Source organism: Grus americana, chromosome 1 (genome assembly GCF_028858705.1).
Source record: "Grus americana isolate bGruAme1 chromosome 1, bGruAme1.mat, whole genome shotgun sequence".
NCBI lineage: Eukaryota > Metazoa > Chordata > Aves > Gruiformes > Gruidae > Grus > Grus americana.
The window spans coordinates 95,863,888-95,881,006 of NC_072852.1; positions in this window are offsets into that span (position 1 = coordinate 95,863,888).

Sequence of the window (17,119 nt, forward strand, 5' to 3'; positions counted from 1 at the left end):
ATTTGAAAAACTTAGATGTCTAAATATTACAAGATTTTGGGGTCACATCTAGGTGTTGACAGAAACAGCCCTGCTATTCAGCAAGGTATGTTTTTCATCACCTCTAGAATGACTTGAATTCTTCCTCAGAGTATTGACTTCCAGTCTAGTCACTTTAGAATGGTCTTTAACTGCCCTTGAGTTATCTGCACATTTTGCAATTGCTTAGTCTCATCCCATTTCTCACAGAACTTGTATCCTCTTAAACAATTATTTTTCTCTTGTTTTTATCGTTTTGAAATACTTAATCTCCTGTAGCTTGCACTAATGTTCTTTTTCAGTCTGAAACACAGGAATCTTCAACCCTGAAATGGTACTTGTCCTCTCTGTTTACAGTTGCTTTAATATGTGTATAGTGCCTCTTCCAGCATGTGTACTGTCACTGATACACTTACTGACATATGCCTTGAACCTGCCTGAGTGTAGTTAGGTGTACATATTTGACAGCTGAAATCATGCTCTGATCAACATTGATCTCTCTAGCCTATTAGTCAACTCCGCTAGACTCTGGTTCTAATTTGTCAATCCTTTCCTGACATTGAGATATAGGTTGGTGGTGTCAAACTTCATTTGGTGACTTAAGTAGGCGCTGATGGCCATGAGCTACGGTACTGCTGAAAAATAGACTTAGCATGCCACACTAAAAAAAGTTCAGCATATCTATCATACTGAGAGACTTACTGCTGTTTTCCTTTATAATTACTGTACATAATTAGATATGACATTAAAACTGTCTTGATCTCTAGCTATTCAATTTTAATCACCAGGAGGCTTGATTCTCAATAATGGTACATTTCTTCTGGGCTCCTAGTGAAAGCAGAAACAGCCTCCTGAAACTTCAAAGGACAAAATGGTTTACTTCCATGTTCCCAGCCAGATGAGGGTCTACACTGTGGTGCTGTACAGGTACTCCTTGCTTTACAAAAACTCTTACCATGACTTTAATTAGAAGTATATGTGAATTGGAGAAGCCTCTAATGCCAATTGTGGGTGAGCAGTAGTGGTTTACATTCTCCTTTTTTCTTCTCTTAATACTTAGGTCTGGAATATCTAAGGTACGTTGTACCAATTTTTCCTCTCTGAAACTGAGAGGACAGTCTTGGGCTGAAGAGTCGCCTATTTACAGTTGCTGTACTACGTGTATGGTGCTGCTTTCAACACATGTGCTACCACTGTAACATACTGAGTTGCGTGTTAAGTCCAGTACCTTTTCTAGGACTATCTTTGATTCATTGCCCCTTCAAAAAGGCAGCTATGTGTGTCTGTATGTTTACTTACGTTTTGTACTGTGATATTTTCACTCTTTTGGCTTCTGAATTTAAATCAGCCTGGGCTCTTAGGATTTCGTATCTCTATGAATTCTCACCTGAGCACTCTGCCCTCCTGTTGCCTGGCCCTACCAATTCACTCCTTAAACCTAGGTTTCCCTCAAGTGTACACTTATAATCCTTTACAGTGGAAGATATTTTGGCTTGCAAAGACGAATACTTATTTGAATGCCGAGATGTTAACTTTTGAATAATTTGTATTAAACATTTAAACTGACATCAATTCTGTTCAATTATGCAGTCTTGGTAGCCTCTGTGTAGACCAACTGTTTTCTTTCCTCCTTTTCTTCCATGTTGAAATATGCTGCAACTCTTCTGTTTCATTGAAGTGATCCCATACATAGGGCAGGTTCAAACCTGAGGGACTCCAAAGTGGAAAGTCATGTATTATCAGTCTCCCAAGGCAGTTGCTAGCTGCAGTATGTTTTGTCCATAGCTGGTTTGCAGTTCTTTCCATCTGATATCAGCTCTGAAAACCTCTATGCTAAAAATAGCAGAAGAGAGAATTATTTTTCTATTTATAACATCTGAAGAGAAGGAAAAAATATTTACATCTGTGCAGTTTTTAGAAATTCTTCATACATTGTAGGTGTAGTTCAAATGAAAATGTTGCCTATATATTTTAACACCAAAATTAAAAAGTGAAATTTCTTCCAGACTGGATTGTTTTCCCCTCCGAAGTGAGAGCACAACTGTTACAGAAAAGTGAATATATTACATGAATCTTTCTTACACAGGTAACTTTCCAAGGAGCAGAATATTAATGGGACATTAGAAGATCCCTGTTTAGGAGGGGAGGGAAGGGGAAAACAAATTCTGAGAGATCGTGTTTTTCCACTTCAAATGTCAGTGCATCTCCACATTATGATTCAGCACACACCATTCACACTTAACAGCCTGTGTTCTGAGGTTCTACAGGTTTCATCAAATGCCCAGACAGAGCATTGTAACCCTCTACAAACTTGCATTTGATAGGCTGGCAGTGATCCAAATGCTGGCAGAAGCACCTGCACAAACACAAAATGTTAGCTTTTTTCTTCTATTTTCTGCCAGACACAATTCAGCAGTGTTCCAGATGACACACCTTCTGTTAAGTAAGGGAAAAGGAGTGATGAATGCCTTCAGAAGGGAAATTGTGATGCAGTGGCATCAGTTCAGCATAGTCTTCCTTTATGGTTAGTTCTAGTTCTACTTAGCTGCCTGATTTGGATGATCAAAGATGATTGAGCTCATAGCTGCAAGGCCTTTTTAGATAAATCCAAAGTGATTCTGGTGATCTGAGAAAGTAAAGGGGGAAACTAAGCTAATGATGGGAAAGGGCAGAGCAAATGGGGGGAAAAAAGCACTATCATGGCAGCTAAATATGTACTGTCTCTTCACGCTGCATCGAATTACACTGAAGGATACTTTCTGTTAAAACTGGTTAGTAGCATGGGGCTTTATTTGCTTTTGCCAACTAGTCCTCTGTAGGCTGAAAATGAGCTGTGAGGCAGATGCAGTTGTAGAGACTTCTGGCTTTCTGTGGAGGCAAAGGGTACACAAGTATAGGGAGATAAGAGAACCAGCTCCTCTTCAATTTTTGCTAGAAGCAGCCAAGGCGAGACTAATTTATCTCCAGGAAAGATGTCAACAGATGTCCAAAGTATTGAAGTCCTATCTCTGAAAGTATAGAAATAAAGTATTTGCTTCTGAGTAATACCTCTTAGGGCTTTTTTACCTTCTTCTCTTCTGTTCTTTGTCCTGTAGGAGTGAGAGGGGCTGAAGAGTGCTAGTGTCCTGGGAACTGTTGACTCTTCTCTGAAAATGACTGACAGTAGAGGCTGCTTACAGTGACCCTGCGTTTCACCAAGGGATGCACAAAGCTTTGCTACAGGCAAAAAGAAAAGTTACAGAAATACCCTTTAGTTTGCCTCTTTCTCATTTTCTATAGACAGGTACCGTAGACCCCTGAAAAAAGGGGTTTGTAATACCCATGGTAGAAGACCTAAGATCAAAGGGTCAATAACACCCTAACCAAATTCATTGGTTCAAAAAACACCATATAAACCAAACCTTACTTCATTTTGCTATAGCCAAGGTCACTGCAGGTCTGAGTTAAAGGCCTTGATCTTAGACCACATATGCTAGTGAGGACGCAATACTAGTGAATTTTGTGTGTGTCTGCTCGTTCAAAGCAAGGACTCCTCCATGGACAGTGTCCTTCCTGCTGCTGCCAGCAGAGCCTTTGCCCCTGCTGCTCAAGCAGTGCTCCTGGCAAGCACAGGCACTTGGGCTGTTGCTGCCTGGGAGATAAAAGGTGGTAATTGGGTGTGAAAGGCAAACCAGAGCTCCGAGGTGACTGGGGAGGGTATAACAGAAGTTCATAAAGAGATGCACTGAAATGGTGAATGGGGAGTGATCGCTCAGTGTCTATCAACCAGGGCAACAAGTGCCACTCACTGGTGACTCCAAGTGCTCCAGCAGGTGCCATAATTTATATAGTCACAAAAGTGATTGATCAGTTCAGGAAGGAATGTCTGTTCCAGGATTTTAAATGCAAAAGCCCTGGGCAGCCCAGGAGGTCCCTGGGCTGAAGGTTGTTGGACGGAGGGGAAGGGTGGTACTGCAGAAGCATCCCTAGGTGTGAGTTCAGTTCCCAAGGCTCTGCTGTTTCTAAAGGTGAGCAGAAGTACTGGGCTGGATGGACCTTTAGTCCATGTGCTCTTCTCACAAAACCCTGTACCAGACTGAGATCAGATACATAAGGTGGGGCATTCGGGCTGTGTTTTGCTTTGGAGGAGAGGAAGCCACAGAGACAACTGCCTTCTGTGGTCAAAGTCTGTCCTGTTATCTGCCAATTGATTTTTTTTCTTTTTTTCCCCAGTGACTTAAGCAAGGGATCTGTGCTACCTTTTTTTATGTCTTATATAAGAGATTTCTTTTTATCCTCTTTAGGTAGTGATAATCTGGTTTAAGAAAAACCTTCGGGTTTTTTTGCAAATGTTTTGACTGTCCTATGTATGTGTAAATACATATGTATGTATATTTACATCAGCTTCAAAAATCAATTGTTTAACCAATCTGTTATAATGGTAGCAGCATCAGGTACATCAGCTTGTGAGAACTTGTTTTTCTTAAAGTGCAGCATTTGCATATGTTGAAGTGTAGCAAGTTAATTTTTTGACAACTCGATCCTTGTTTTTTCTCACATAAGTTATTCTGAAAATTCTGGGAGTAACATAATATGCACCATTCAGGCTTTGCATGAGCTACTCATGTGTTTGCAAAGGCAAGGCAAATGTCATAAATGTAGCTACCCCATGAAAGCAGATTAATAATGTTTGCAAAGGAAGCAGGGATGAAGAATGCTGAAGCTAATGTAAGAATCAGTATGATAGATGGTCTAGAATAAGTTTTCTGCATTTCTGGGGTTTCACAGTGAATTTGGTTGTCCACGTGATAAATTCAAGGCATAGGAATGTTGGACTGGAAAAGACCTGGATAATTAAGTTCATTCTCCTATTGCAGGTAACAGTATCAAGTAGTTATAAGTGTATTAAACCCACATTTCCTCTGGCTTCACACTATCCAGTAAAACTGATTTATGCTCTCTTGAGCAGCTGAGCAGCACTTGTTGCCTGCCAGTTGCCTGCACTTGAGGGAGAATTTGTGGCAAGTGATCAAGATGTTCATCATTTTTAAAGAATAAAATCCTAGTTCACTAGAGGCGAAAAAAATCAAAACACAACAGACAAGGAAAACAGGTGAGATGTGTTAATAAGTTGACAGCAAATACTGAGATCACCAATTCAGATTCATCCTTTGATTAAGAGGAGAGGCTGTTTTCTAAGGACAATTGAGTAGAGAAGAGGGACTTCTCTAGTCTTTGAATCGCATACTGCAACTCAGATTCAAGCTGTATACGTGGATTTTAGTGCCTGGCTTTGCATAGTCACATTTAAAGACCACACCCTGTTTGCTCCCAAGCTCATTGTATTAAGAGCTAACAATAGAAATTTAACAAATTTTTGTTTGCATTAGACCTTGAATGGAAAAGGTTAAAAGATCTGAGGGGGAAAAATATATTTTGTTGTCATGTGACTTACAATAGTAGCATGTCTCCTCTGTATCATCACTATATGATGAAAGAGAAAAATGTGTGAAGCAACAAGAATGAATCATCATAATAACAGCAACAATGTTCTTTATCACTTTGGATGTGGTAGTCTTGGAATTATTAGATACTTGTCCAATACATAGTAAGTGGTGTGTTTCCAAAATGAGTTAATGAATTGGATGTTTGAGATGCAAGCAGAATTTTTTAAAGATATTCCATAAAGGTTTTTGAGTTTTGATAAATGATCCAAAAGCTATTGGATTTTTCCTATTCCATGTTTTTTTCTGCTGATGCAGTAATTTTTTTGATCTTACCTTTAGCACATCTCTGAAGTTTCCTCCTGTAATCAGTTTGTTTCTCTTCCCATTTACTGGCTAATTTGGGGATATGAAGATGTTAACAGGTAAGGCATTCCCTCCTTATTTGTCCTTTCTACTGCCTTCATCCCTGTCCCTTCATACTGCTAAGAGGAATGCTAATATTAAAAATGGAGGAGATATTGTTTTGAAATTGATAATTCAGCTGCCCATGTTACTAACTGAATTTGAATATCTTTGATAGTGTTGTTCATTCTCTTAGTAACAAGTCTTCATCAATGCTGGATGCTCTGTCAGAGCCAGGGGTTATGACTTGTGCCTGTTCCACTGTGCCATAACCATATTCTGTAGATATCCAGACCTGCGTCCCCAAACAGTCTGCATTCTTACAGGAATGATCTTTCCAGCTTGGATGAAGTCCATTTAGCTTAGCATCCCATCTCTGATATGGTCAGTAATGTTTAGCAGAGGGTATGGGAGCAGATCTGGCATTTAGCAGTATTTTCCCAGAACGCTCTCCCAGATAGAGCAATTTGCAACATGGAGGCATCCTGAACCAAAAGTGGTGATTTGTATTAATAGCCCCCAGCAGCCTTTTCCTATGTTCTTCTGTGTCCAGCCTCTTTCTGACCTACAGAAATGTATCCACAATGTTCTGTAGCAAGGAGCTCTGCAGTTCAAATTCCTATTACTTTAAGAAACACCTTGGGCTTGATACTCCTATCTCCTGAGTTTCTCTTGGTGCTGTACTCATACCTGCTCCATCATTCTTTATTTGGAAGCTAGCAATCATTTTGGCTTTATGCTCAGTATCTACACTTGTACGTTTTTATTGTACCTGTCTTAGGTACCTCTTTCTGAACTGTGCCCTCACTTCAAGCTTTTCTGGGTGAACTCTGAGATCATCAGTCTTAATGATTCCCATCTGACTCCTTTCCGAATGGGAGGAAAAACTCAACTCATCCTGTTAGTTAAATACTGCAAAGTTGTTGCAGAGAGTAAAGCAGGTGCTACCCCTGCTCGAAATGCTTGGGCGGTGTTGCTCTTCCATGCTGCAGCAGCAGGACACGCAGCCACTGCTCACCGGGCACCAGGGCTGGTGCTTGCAGGACTGACTGGAATTTTCACTGGTTTTGAACCTGATTTGTTTCTTCCCCACAGAGGAGGTTAGTGCTCAGTATCTCCTTTAGAGTGAAGAGAGGCCTCAACAGGAAAAAATCAGGCGATTAATATCTTGTTACTGGACCCTCTGAACTCCACTTTTTGGCAATGTTTCCCTACCCTTCTGTTTTTGTGAAACGCATCTCCTGGAGTTGCTTCTTCATGGGTTGGTAGAAGTGTTTTCCTGAACCGCAGGGAATCAAGATACTTTGGTTTTTTGCTTGTGCAGTAGTTGCTGCTACTTCCTAACAGCTGAACTGAGCATTTGGAGACTTTACCTAATAGAAATAGGACATTAAGAACTAGGTCATGCTTTTTTAAGAAAGAAGACTATCTTCCTTTGGACTGGTCAGTACTGATAATTGTGCAAATATGCTCCTGTGAGACAGAGGTGCGCTAAGATAATATTTGTTTACTAAGCTGGTTTAATGCAAAAAGGACTCCAAAGGAAAAAAAGCTTTTTCTGGATTGCCCTTATTGGTATTCTGTTAAGATAATAAAAGGTGCAGAGCTGTTTATTTAACCACTTTCTACTCTTTCATGTTTCCCAAGGAACACGGCTAGATGTAGAGACCTGCACTTGGAAAGGGAAGATAATTGGCTGGCCTCCTTCAGCAGAAGGCATATAAGAATACCCTTCAATGATCTGTGTTTGCACTGTGTGCAACTGTGATTTCAGCTCTGCCCTTGAAACACAGATTAAGCAATGCTGCCAACTTGTATTCTTCTGTCAAACATTTCACTGGCTTGGGAGTCTGTACACAGCTTACAGTGTATGCTCTCTGCCAGGGTTACTGCAGCTTGGTGCTTGGTTGTGCCTTTTTTCCTCTGAGCAGAGGATGCAGTTCAGATATTTGTTTTATCTGCTCCTGAGACAACATGAGTCCTTGTATTTACTGTTTTGAATATTCCAAATTTGTGTTGTCACTGCTGAGGAATTCACTGACTGTGAAATAAACTTGCTCCTGCATGGGAAGTGTAAGGGAGGGTATCCCCCCACACAGCATCTTTCTGTTTCTTCCCTATACTGCTCTGCCTTTTAGGCAGCCAGCCCTAGCTTGCTCTTCCTGGCCCCTTTCCACATAGTTTGCTCTTTTCTTTCCAAACAGCCTTTCAACAACAAAGCTTGCACACAAGTCTGCTTATGCAACCAATGCACCCGTTGTTAAGAAAAATTCACTGACTTAATATTAACATGCTTGCCCCTTTCCTTACAGTTAAGTATTTGTCACTCTTCAGGGCCACCCAAAACAGTGGCTCCTACAGACATGACAACGTTTGAAAGCATGATTTCATGTACATAATTTGAGAAATTCCTAAGGAATGGGCAAGTTCTTGAGTATTTTGACCCTCTTCACCACCAAAGGTACTCATGGGTAGTTGCTCTGAACTTTCCCTACTTTGTTGTTTTCTTTTGCCCTAGTGTGTTTTAAAACTAGATCCTTCACAAACTCCAAAGCTGTGGCATTTATGTTCTTGTGAGGCTCTCTGTCTTGACTTGTGATTCTGAAGTGGAAGTACAGCTGTGGGAGTGTTTGCCTCTTGGAGGTAGAAGGGCCACCATGTTTGGTGTCACATTTCATGTGCCTGTACCCTTCTAGCACCTGCAAGTTGTTTCCTGGTGTATATTTGGTGTTCCTGTGGAGTAAAGTGTTGGTGTTGGGTGGCAGAAATGGTGTGCAAGGCCTGAGATGTAGTGAATGTTAGTGTTATCCATCATTGGAGAATCCTCTTGCAAACTGGTACATCCATTAGTTTTTGGGCTTCTATTAGTATAAATATGCTGGCAAGAAAGACCATACCAATCTTTTAGTGATGCGTCCTAGCTGATGGTTCCAGCAGGATGGAGAATGCCATTTAACAAAACCTGGGAACAACTGCTGAGTTGTAGTTGTAAGTAAAATTCATTTGTAGCTTTAATGGATGATGTTTTCTTTTGGCTGGCAGTAAAATGTATGTTGATGTAGTTTTGTGAGAGAAGCCACTTATTTTGAATTTGTTTTTAATTTACTTTCTTTTAGAAATGTTGATTACGATATTATGCTTTTGAGGACACGTAGTTCTTATGTGCCCAATTCTGTATAGCTAAAGGATGGACTGCTCTTTTGAGGAGAGGCATGACACTTTCTGAAAACTGAGGGTTTTTTAAACTACATGTAAAAGACATTGAAAGGCAACTAAAAATAAAGCTCTAAACTAAAAAAATTTAAGAAATCAGTGACCTATTGAAGGCTTGTATTCTATTGTAGTTTAGAAACCTGATCTGAGAAAAGTAGAGAGAAGCAACTGAAATGCCTCTCAATGTCAGAAAGAAACTGGGATATGTTTTTTTCTTGTTTTTTTACTCCTAAAGAATCACGGAATGGTAGGGGTTGGAAGGGATCTCTGGAGATCATCTAGTCCAAACCCCCTGCTACAGCAGGACCACCTAGAGCAGGTTGCATGGGATCACGTCCAGGTGGGTTTGAATATTTCCAGAGAAGGAGACTCTACAACCTCTCTGGGCAGCCTGTTCCAGTGCTCTGCCACCCTCAGAGTGAAGAAGTTTTTCCTCATGTTCAGATGGAACTTCCTATGTTCCAGTTTGTGCCCATTGCCCCTTGTCCTGTCACTGGGCACCACTGAAAAGAGCCTGGCCCCATCCTCTAGACATCCATCCTTTAAATATTTATAAGCATTGATGAGACCCCCCCTCTCAGTCTTCTCTTCTCCAGGCTAAACAGACCCAGCTCTCTCAGCCTTTCCTCATATGAGAGATGCTCCAGTTCCCTAATGATCCTTGTAGCCCTCCACTGGACTCTCTACTCTCTCCAGTAGTTCCCTGTTGTTCTTGAACTGGGGAGCCCAGAACTGGACACAGTACTCCAGACATGGCCTCATGAAGGCAGAGGGGGAGGATAACCTCCCTCAACCTGCTGGCAGTGCTCTTCTTAATGCACCTCAGGATACCATTGACCTTGGCCATGAGGGCACATTGCTGGCTCATGGATAACTTGTCCACCAGGACTCTCAGGTCCTTCTCCACAGAACTGCTTCCCAGCAGGTCAACCCCTAACCTGCACTGATGCTCGGAGTTATTTCTCCCTAGGTGCAGGACCCTACACTTGCCCATGTTGAACTTCATTAGGTTCCTCTCTGCCCAACTCTCCAGCCTGTCCAGGTCTTGCTGAATGGCAGCGCAGCCTTTGGGTGTATCAGCCACTCCTCCCAGGTTAGTATCCTCCTTGTATGTCCCATATTTGTGCACTACTGGCACCTTGTCAATCCTTAAGAAAAAACTTGGAAAACATCTGCTGCATTCACTCAGCCAGTAAAAACACTCATTTAAGAAATGGAAAGCAAACCCAAAATGAAATAAGAGGAAAACAGGAAACTGATTTGTGATGATTGTGTGTTCTTTCCATTATCTTTTTCCTCCCCTTCCATTTGGTTAATATGCTTGTTTTTACATTTTTTTCCTTGCTATATGGCTTGCATTATACATGAGATACCCCTGTGAATCTGGATGCTGAACTCCATCCTCTCTAACTACTGGTATCTAAACAATACTGCATGCAATTTCTGCCCTTGAATTGAGTGCATGAGGAGAGTCAGGCAAGCAGGCCAAGGTAATTTCACCTAGAAGTGAGACTGTAGCTGTCTCTCCTGTGAAAAGCAGGACACAGGTGCAGGGAGAGAGCTAACAGTAATTTTGCAGGATTTACTTCAGAGCATGTTATGTCTCAGGATCAAATTGTCAAGGGATGTGGGAGAAGTGAAAGTTCTTGGTATGTTGACACCTTCATTGCAGTGAATTGAGCATCTGGTCAGGGCTCTGGCTCTCTTGATGAGAGAGTTTAAGATACAGCCATATGTAGCAGTGCTGTGGTCTAGCCCCAGCTGGCTTCTAAGCACCATGCTCACCCCCCTCCCCAGTGGGATAGGAAAGGGGAAGCAGAAGAAAAAGGTAAAACTTGTGTGTTGGGATAAGGACAGTTTACTAGGACAGCAATGAAAGAGTAAAATAAGAGGCTTGGAGGGCCGCAAAGATGATCAGATCCTCTCCTATGAGGACAGGCTGAGAGATGGGGTTCTTCAGCCTGGAGAAGAGAAGGCTCCAGGGAGACCTTATAGCACCTTCCAGTACCTAAAGGGGACCTGCAAGAAAACTGGAGAGGGACTGTTTGCAAGGGCATGCTGAAAGAGATTTAGCTTAGATGTAAAGAAAAAAATTTCCACTATGAGGGTGGTGAGGCACTGGAACAGGTTGCCCAGAGAAGCTGGGGATGCCCCCTCCCTGGAAGTGTTCAAGGCCAGGTTGGATGGGGCTTTGGGCAACGTGGTCTAGTGGAGGGTGTCCCTGCCTGTGGCACGGGGGTTGGAACTAGAGGATCTTTAAGCTCTCTTCCAACCCAAATACTCAACCCTTTGAGCCCCACGTTAGGTGCCAAAAAGGACTGTTGTGGTTTAGCCACAGCTGGCAGCTAAGCACTATGTGGCTGCTTGCTCACTCCCTCCTAACTGCCCCCCCATCCCCCAGTGGGAATGGGGAGGAGACTTGGAAGAAAAAGGTAAAACTTGTGGATTGGGATAAGGACAGTTTACTGGGACAGCAAAAGAAGAGGAAGATAACACTTATAAAAATATACAAAATGGGTGATATGCAATGCAGTTTGCTTATTGCCTGGAACCTGGTGCTCAGGCCCTCCATGAGCAGCAATTCCCTCCTCCCTGGCTAGTTTTTCCCCTTGTGTATGAAGCATGATGTCATATAGTATCAAATATCCCTTTGGCTAATTTGGGAGAGCTGTCCTGGCTGTGTCTTTTCCCAGCTGCTTGTGAAAATTAACTCTATCCTGCCTGAAACCAGGACAAGTGACATTCTTATGACAGTGACACCTTCCCCTCCAAGGCCCTTGGTCTGTTGAACTTGAGATCTGCAATGGTATGCAGTTACTTACATCAGTAAAACTGGAGGTCAGCTGACTTGGGTGCAGGCCTGGAATGAAGCTTAGAGCAGGGCATCAGGGGCTAGAAACCAATGTGGTTGCTCAGTGGTGTATTGATTTTTCAAGTTGTTACTTGTAGTATAAACACTTGGTCAATCTTATTCTTGCAAAGCTCAAGTCTTGTGTAGACTTTCAGCTCTTAGAAAGACTTAACTTTTCACTTGGGTCAGATGCACTCCTACGGGTTGGATTTATTGCAGGATTGACTGAGGAGGTTACACTCATTCAAAGCTGCCTTCTGAATTTTTTCTAAAGCCTTTGCATGATGGAAAGAAAAATTCTACCAGCTGTATCTAACAGCCTAACAAGCAAGGCCTTTGCTTCCTTGTTGACAAATACAGATATAAATATATATGTATACATACATTTGCTTAATTTACCTCATTACAGGAGTAATACAAACTGCCTATTGTTAAGCTGGAAGGTACTAATAACTGGGAGGTGGAGGTGGTAGATTTCTCTCAAGAGCCTGAAAAATAACCTTTTAATGACTCCAGAGAAGTAAAAAAGCTGTTTTAGCAGTAATGAAAACAGCTGTGGATAAAAACATGCCAGCCTAAGGAGGTAGGTACCTATAGCAGGTACATCCAAGCTATAGGCACAGAGGTGTCCTTGGTTGCAATAACAAGGCTTGGTTTTTTTGCTACAGGCTGTGCATGTAGAAAGAATAAGTAAGAGATCTTTGCCTTGACAGGAGCTGAAGTAGCTCCTCTGAACAGAGCTTGTGAGAGACACTTGAGGTTTCTGAGGTAGGAAACTGCCAAGCCTTTGCTCCTGCTTTATTTGAAAGATGGGTGGATGTTTTTGAGCATGTTTGTAGTTAAGAAACTGATTTGCAGATATTAATTTGTGTTCTAATGAAGGTAGAGCTCTGAATATTAGCCAAATGCTTGGGCCAAGAGACACGCACATCAGACCTCTTGGATTATCTGGATGCTGATATGTGAAAATTCATGTTTTGGGCGAATTGATCGAGAGAGGCTTACAGTCTTTTTGGTGGGTGTGATGAGCCCAGAGCAGGATGTGTGTGTAGGCAATGTGCCAGGGGTTCTCTGCCCCATCAGAGGCCCGCTGGCTGTCGGGACCTCCGTTGGTGGCATTGCTCTTGTTCTGGCCAGCTTCTCTCCTCTCTCTGGCAGCAAGTGTGACCCTGGAGTACAGCTGCAGACAGCTGATAAGTGAGCAGGAGGTGTCCTGGAGCATGAGACTTGGCAAGTTCAAGAAGTGCTTTTTTCACAGGCAAACAAAGCAAGCTCCTGTTTAAACTGTTTCCAGTCATAACCTTTCTAGTGCTAAACAGCCTATAATGAAGTTGCTTAACATGTGACACAGCATTAAGTTGACACAACTTTATTAACATTCAGCTTTGAAGTTTTACCTTTCGATAACATCTTTTAGTATCTTTTTATTTTCAAAGTGCGCGAATCAAGCTTGGAGAGATAGTGACTCAAAGTTGGACATTTCTAACTTCAGTGAAATAAGCTGCAGTGAGAGAGTAAGGCATGGCAGGTCAGAGATACCAAAGTGAGAAGTAGCAAGGGTTTCTCTCAAGGATTAGGCAGTAAAGTCTCACTCAGTAATTTAGGAAGAGAGCTGTTCAATAGCTTAAAAGCATGAGGAGAGCCTCCCCTTGCCTCGGGCCAGAAAAAGGAGTGTGACTTTTGGCTCCTAAGACCCCAATTCTCAGTTGCTTTCTTTGAACCAGAATGTAACGTAACAAGAAAGAAGGGTAGCTGCAATCCACCTTTATATTCTGGGACAACTGACAGCTCCTAGGTATAATATTAGAGCAGATTCGGAGCATCCTGAAATTGCACTGTGCTTTGCAATCTATCCCAGCCACAGAGGGACCATAGCGTGGGGTCCTTACAGCTTGTGTGCTCTCTGCTGCTGCTCTGCCTTTGGCCTGCTCCTGGTCTATCTTGTTCTCAGGATGGCATTTCTAATGCCATTAGGTCTTTTTTTTACCTCCAGCCAGGTGGAGAAAACTGACTCAAGCTCAAGAGCTCTTAGATTCAAAAGCTCAAGAGCTGTCTATCCCAATGAGCATGCAATCACACAAAGGTGGCAGGAAGTCTGCGTGAGTAAGCAAGGAGCTCCTGACAAACCTTGAGCACAAAAAGGGGAGAGTATAAGAGGTGGAAACAGGGTTAGGTGGCTCAGCCAGTAGGTAGAGTAACTGTCCAAGCCTGCAGGGGTAGGGTTAGGAAGGCCAAAATCCACCTGGAGTTGAGTCTGGTGAGGGATGTGAAAGGTGGTAACAAGAGCTTCTTAGCAGTACATCAGCAGCAAAAGGAAGCCAAGGCAAAACACGGACCTGCTGCTAAGTGAGGCAGGGGGTCTGATGACAAAGGACACCAAAAAGGCTGAAGGTACTCAGTAGCTTCTTCAGCTTGGTCTTTAATGGTAAGATTTACCTTTTAGGAATTCCAGGTCCCTGAGACTAGGAGAAAAACCTGAGCAAGGAAGACTTAACTGTCAGTGGTGGAGGATCAGGTTAGGTAACAAACTAGTCACATGTAAGCCCATGGGATGCGAAGCCCCCATATATGCTGAGGGAGCAGAGAGATGTGATAGTACAGCCACTCTGTTACCTTTAAAAAGTCACAGTGATTGGGAGATGACTGACTAAAAGACAGCAAATATCACACCTTTCAAGAAGGGGGATCTAGGGAACTACAGACTGGTCAGCTTCATCTCTATGCTTAGGAAGGTAATGGAACAACTAATCCTGGAAACAGGACAAAAAAGTGATCAGGAGTAATCAGCATGGATTTATGAAGGGGAAGTAATGCCTAACCAGCCTTGATAGCCTTCTGTGAAGAAATGAGTGGTCTGGTGGAAAAGGGAAGAGCAGTGGATGTTGTTTACCTTGTCTTCAGTAAGACATTTGACAGTCTTTGACAGCATCTTTATACAAAAACTAATGATTTACAGACTATATAACTAGACAATGAGGTGGACTGAAAACCAGCTGAACTGCTGGGCTCAGAGGGTTGTGATCAGTGGCACAAACTGTAGCTAGATGCCAATCACTAGTGAAGAACCCCAAGTGTCAATACTAGGTCCAATGCTGTTTATCCTCTGGAGTAATGATCTGGATGATGTGAAAGAGGACTTAGGGACTTGTATTGTCTGCAAGTTTGTGTTGTGGTTTAATCCCAGCTGGCAGCTAAGCACCATGCAGCTGCTTGCTCACTCCTCCTGTGGTGGGATGGGGAGAGAATGAGAAGAGTAAAAGTGAGAAAACTCGTGGGTTGAGATAGTTTCACAGGTAAAGCAAAAGCTGTGCACACAAGCAAAACAGAACAAGGAATTAATTCATAACTTCCTGCTGGCAGGTAGGTGTTCAGCCGTGTCCAGGAAAGCAGGGCTCCATCACACACAAGTTATTTAGGAAGACAAACACCATCACTCCAAATGTCCCCCAGTTCCTCCTTCTTCCGCCAGCTTTATATGCTGAACATGATGTCATATGGTATGGAATATCACTTTGGTCAGCTGGGTTCCCAGCTGTGTCCCCTCCCAACTTCTTATGTATCTCCAGCCTGCTCACTGGTGGGGCAGTGTGTCCTGGCAGGCAGCAAAGGCCTTGACTCTGTGTAAACACTGCTTAGCAATGACAAAAACATTCCTGAATTATCAACACTGTTTTCAGCACAAGTACAAACTATAGCCCCATACTAGCTACTGTCAAGAAAATTAGCTCTACCCCAGCCCAAACCAGCACAATCATACAAAACTGGAAGGAGTGGCTGATATGCCAGAGGGTTGTATTGCCATTCAGAGGGAGCTGGACAGGCTGGAAGACTGGGCAGAGAGGAATGTCATGAAGTTCAATGTGGAAATGCAAAGTCCTGCACCCAGAGAGCCTCACGCACATGTACAGAAGCTTTCCTTCCCACATGTACGCAATCTCATCCAAAGCTGTGCCCAGATGAAGCCTCTTTCTGTTCAGCTGCACACTACTGCTCTTAAAACTGCTGCAATTTGATTCCTGTTTATGAGGTCTACCAGGCTGTAAATAAGATTAATATGGAAATACACTTACAGTTATGGAGTTGCCTAACAGATTGAACTTCCTTTAAAAGGTTTAGTGATCCATAATTGCATTCTTTAGTAATTGTATTAAACAATATTCTTTACATTGATCATTTTAGTTGTGCTTGAATTGTTTTTGAATTGATCACAAAGAAACTGAATGTGTTTTGGCTGCTTATCTTCAGAGCTGAACATGAAATGATCAAACTCAGTTTGTGAAAATGTCAGAATAATTTTCAATTTTCTGGCAAAATGTCTGTAAACCAAACACTTCTACACTTAAACTTCTTCAAAATAGGAAATCCTAGTCAGTTGCAAAGAGTATATGGGTCTTTGGGGGGCTGCAAAATTGGAAATATCTCAGGAAAGAAACAGATGATCTCTTTAAGTATCAAGACAGTATTTTGCAGAAGATAAGATATTGATCTTGGTTAAGTGGATTTAGGTTATACCCTTGTTCTACCCGATATGACCTATGGAAACTCCATGGGCTTCAGGATCACCAGTTTTGTAAGTGGTAATAGTTAAACTGCTTTCACTTAAAAAATTAAAAATAATAAGAAATTTAAAAAAAAATACTTGTATCTTATCTTAGCCACTTCCTATCTCTTTGACCTAATAAAGTTGAACAATATATTGATATGAAAATTCAAGGAAGAAAAAAAATGAAAAATTCTCCTCACTTCTAATTAACACCCTGCCCCCCCCCCCCAACTGTTTAAATTTAATAGCAAAAGAACAAAATCACTGCATGATTGCCTGCCCTCCTCTCTCCAACGTTCTTTTGGAAACTCTTAGCTAGGTCTGCAGAGGTAACACAGTCCTGACAAAGAAGAAATGTTGAGCTTCTCAGACTGGAAAGGGAGTTAGTTGCTGGTTGGTGACTTACCAAGCTACTTAGTTCCTCTTTCCTTTTTTCGTAACACCTCTCTTGCTCCGATAAAATGAAATTTAGTGCCTTACTTGGAAGAGGAAGTCAAAATGGGATACTGGTTTGGATGTTTGCAATATATGCAGTGCCACCACTGAAGGCATCGAGACTGCAGGAGTTTAAAAATGAGACTATTTTGCACATATATAAAGAGAAGGCTTTTATCTTAAAATTTAGTTTCGCCCCCCATGTAGGACAGGCTTATAATGATTTCACGA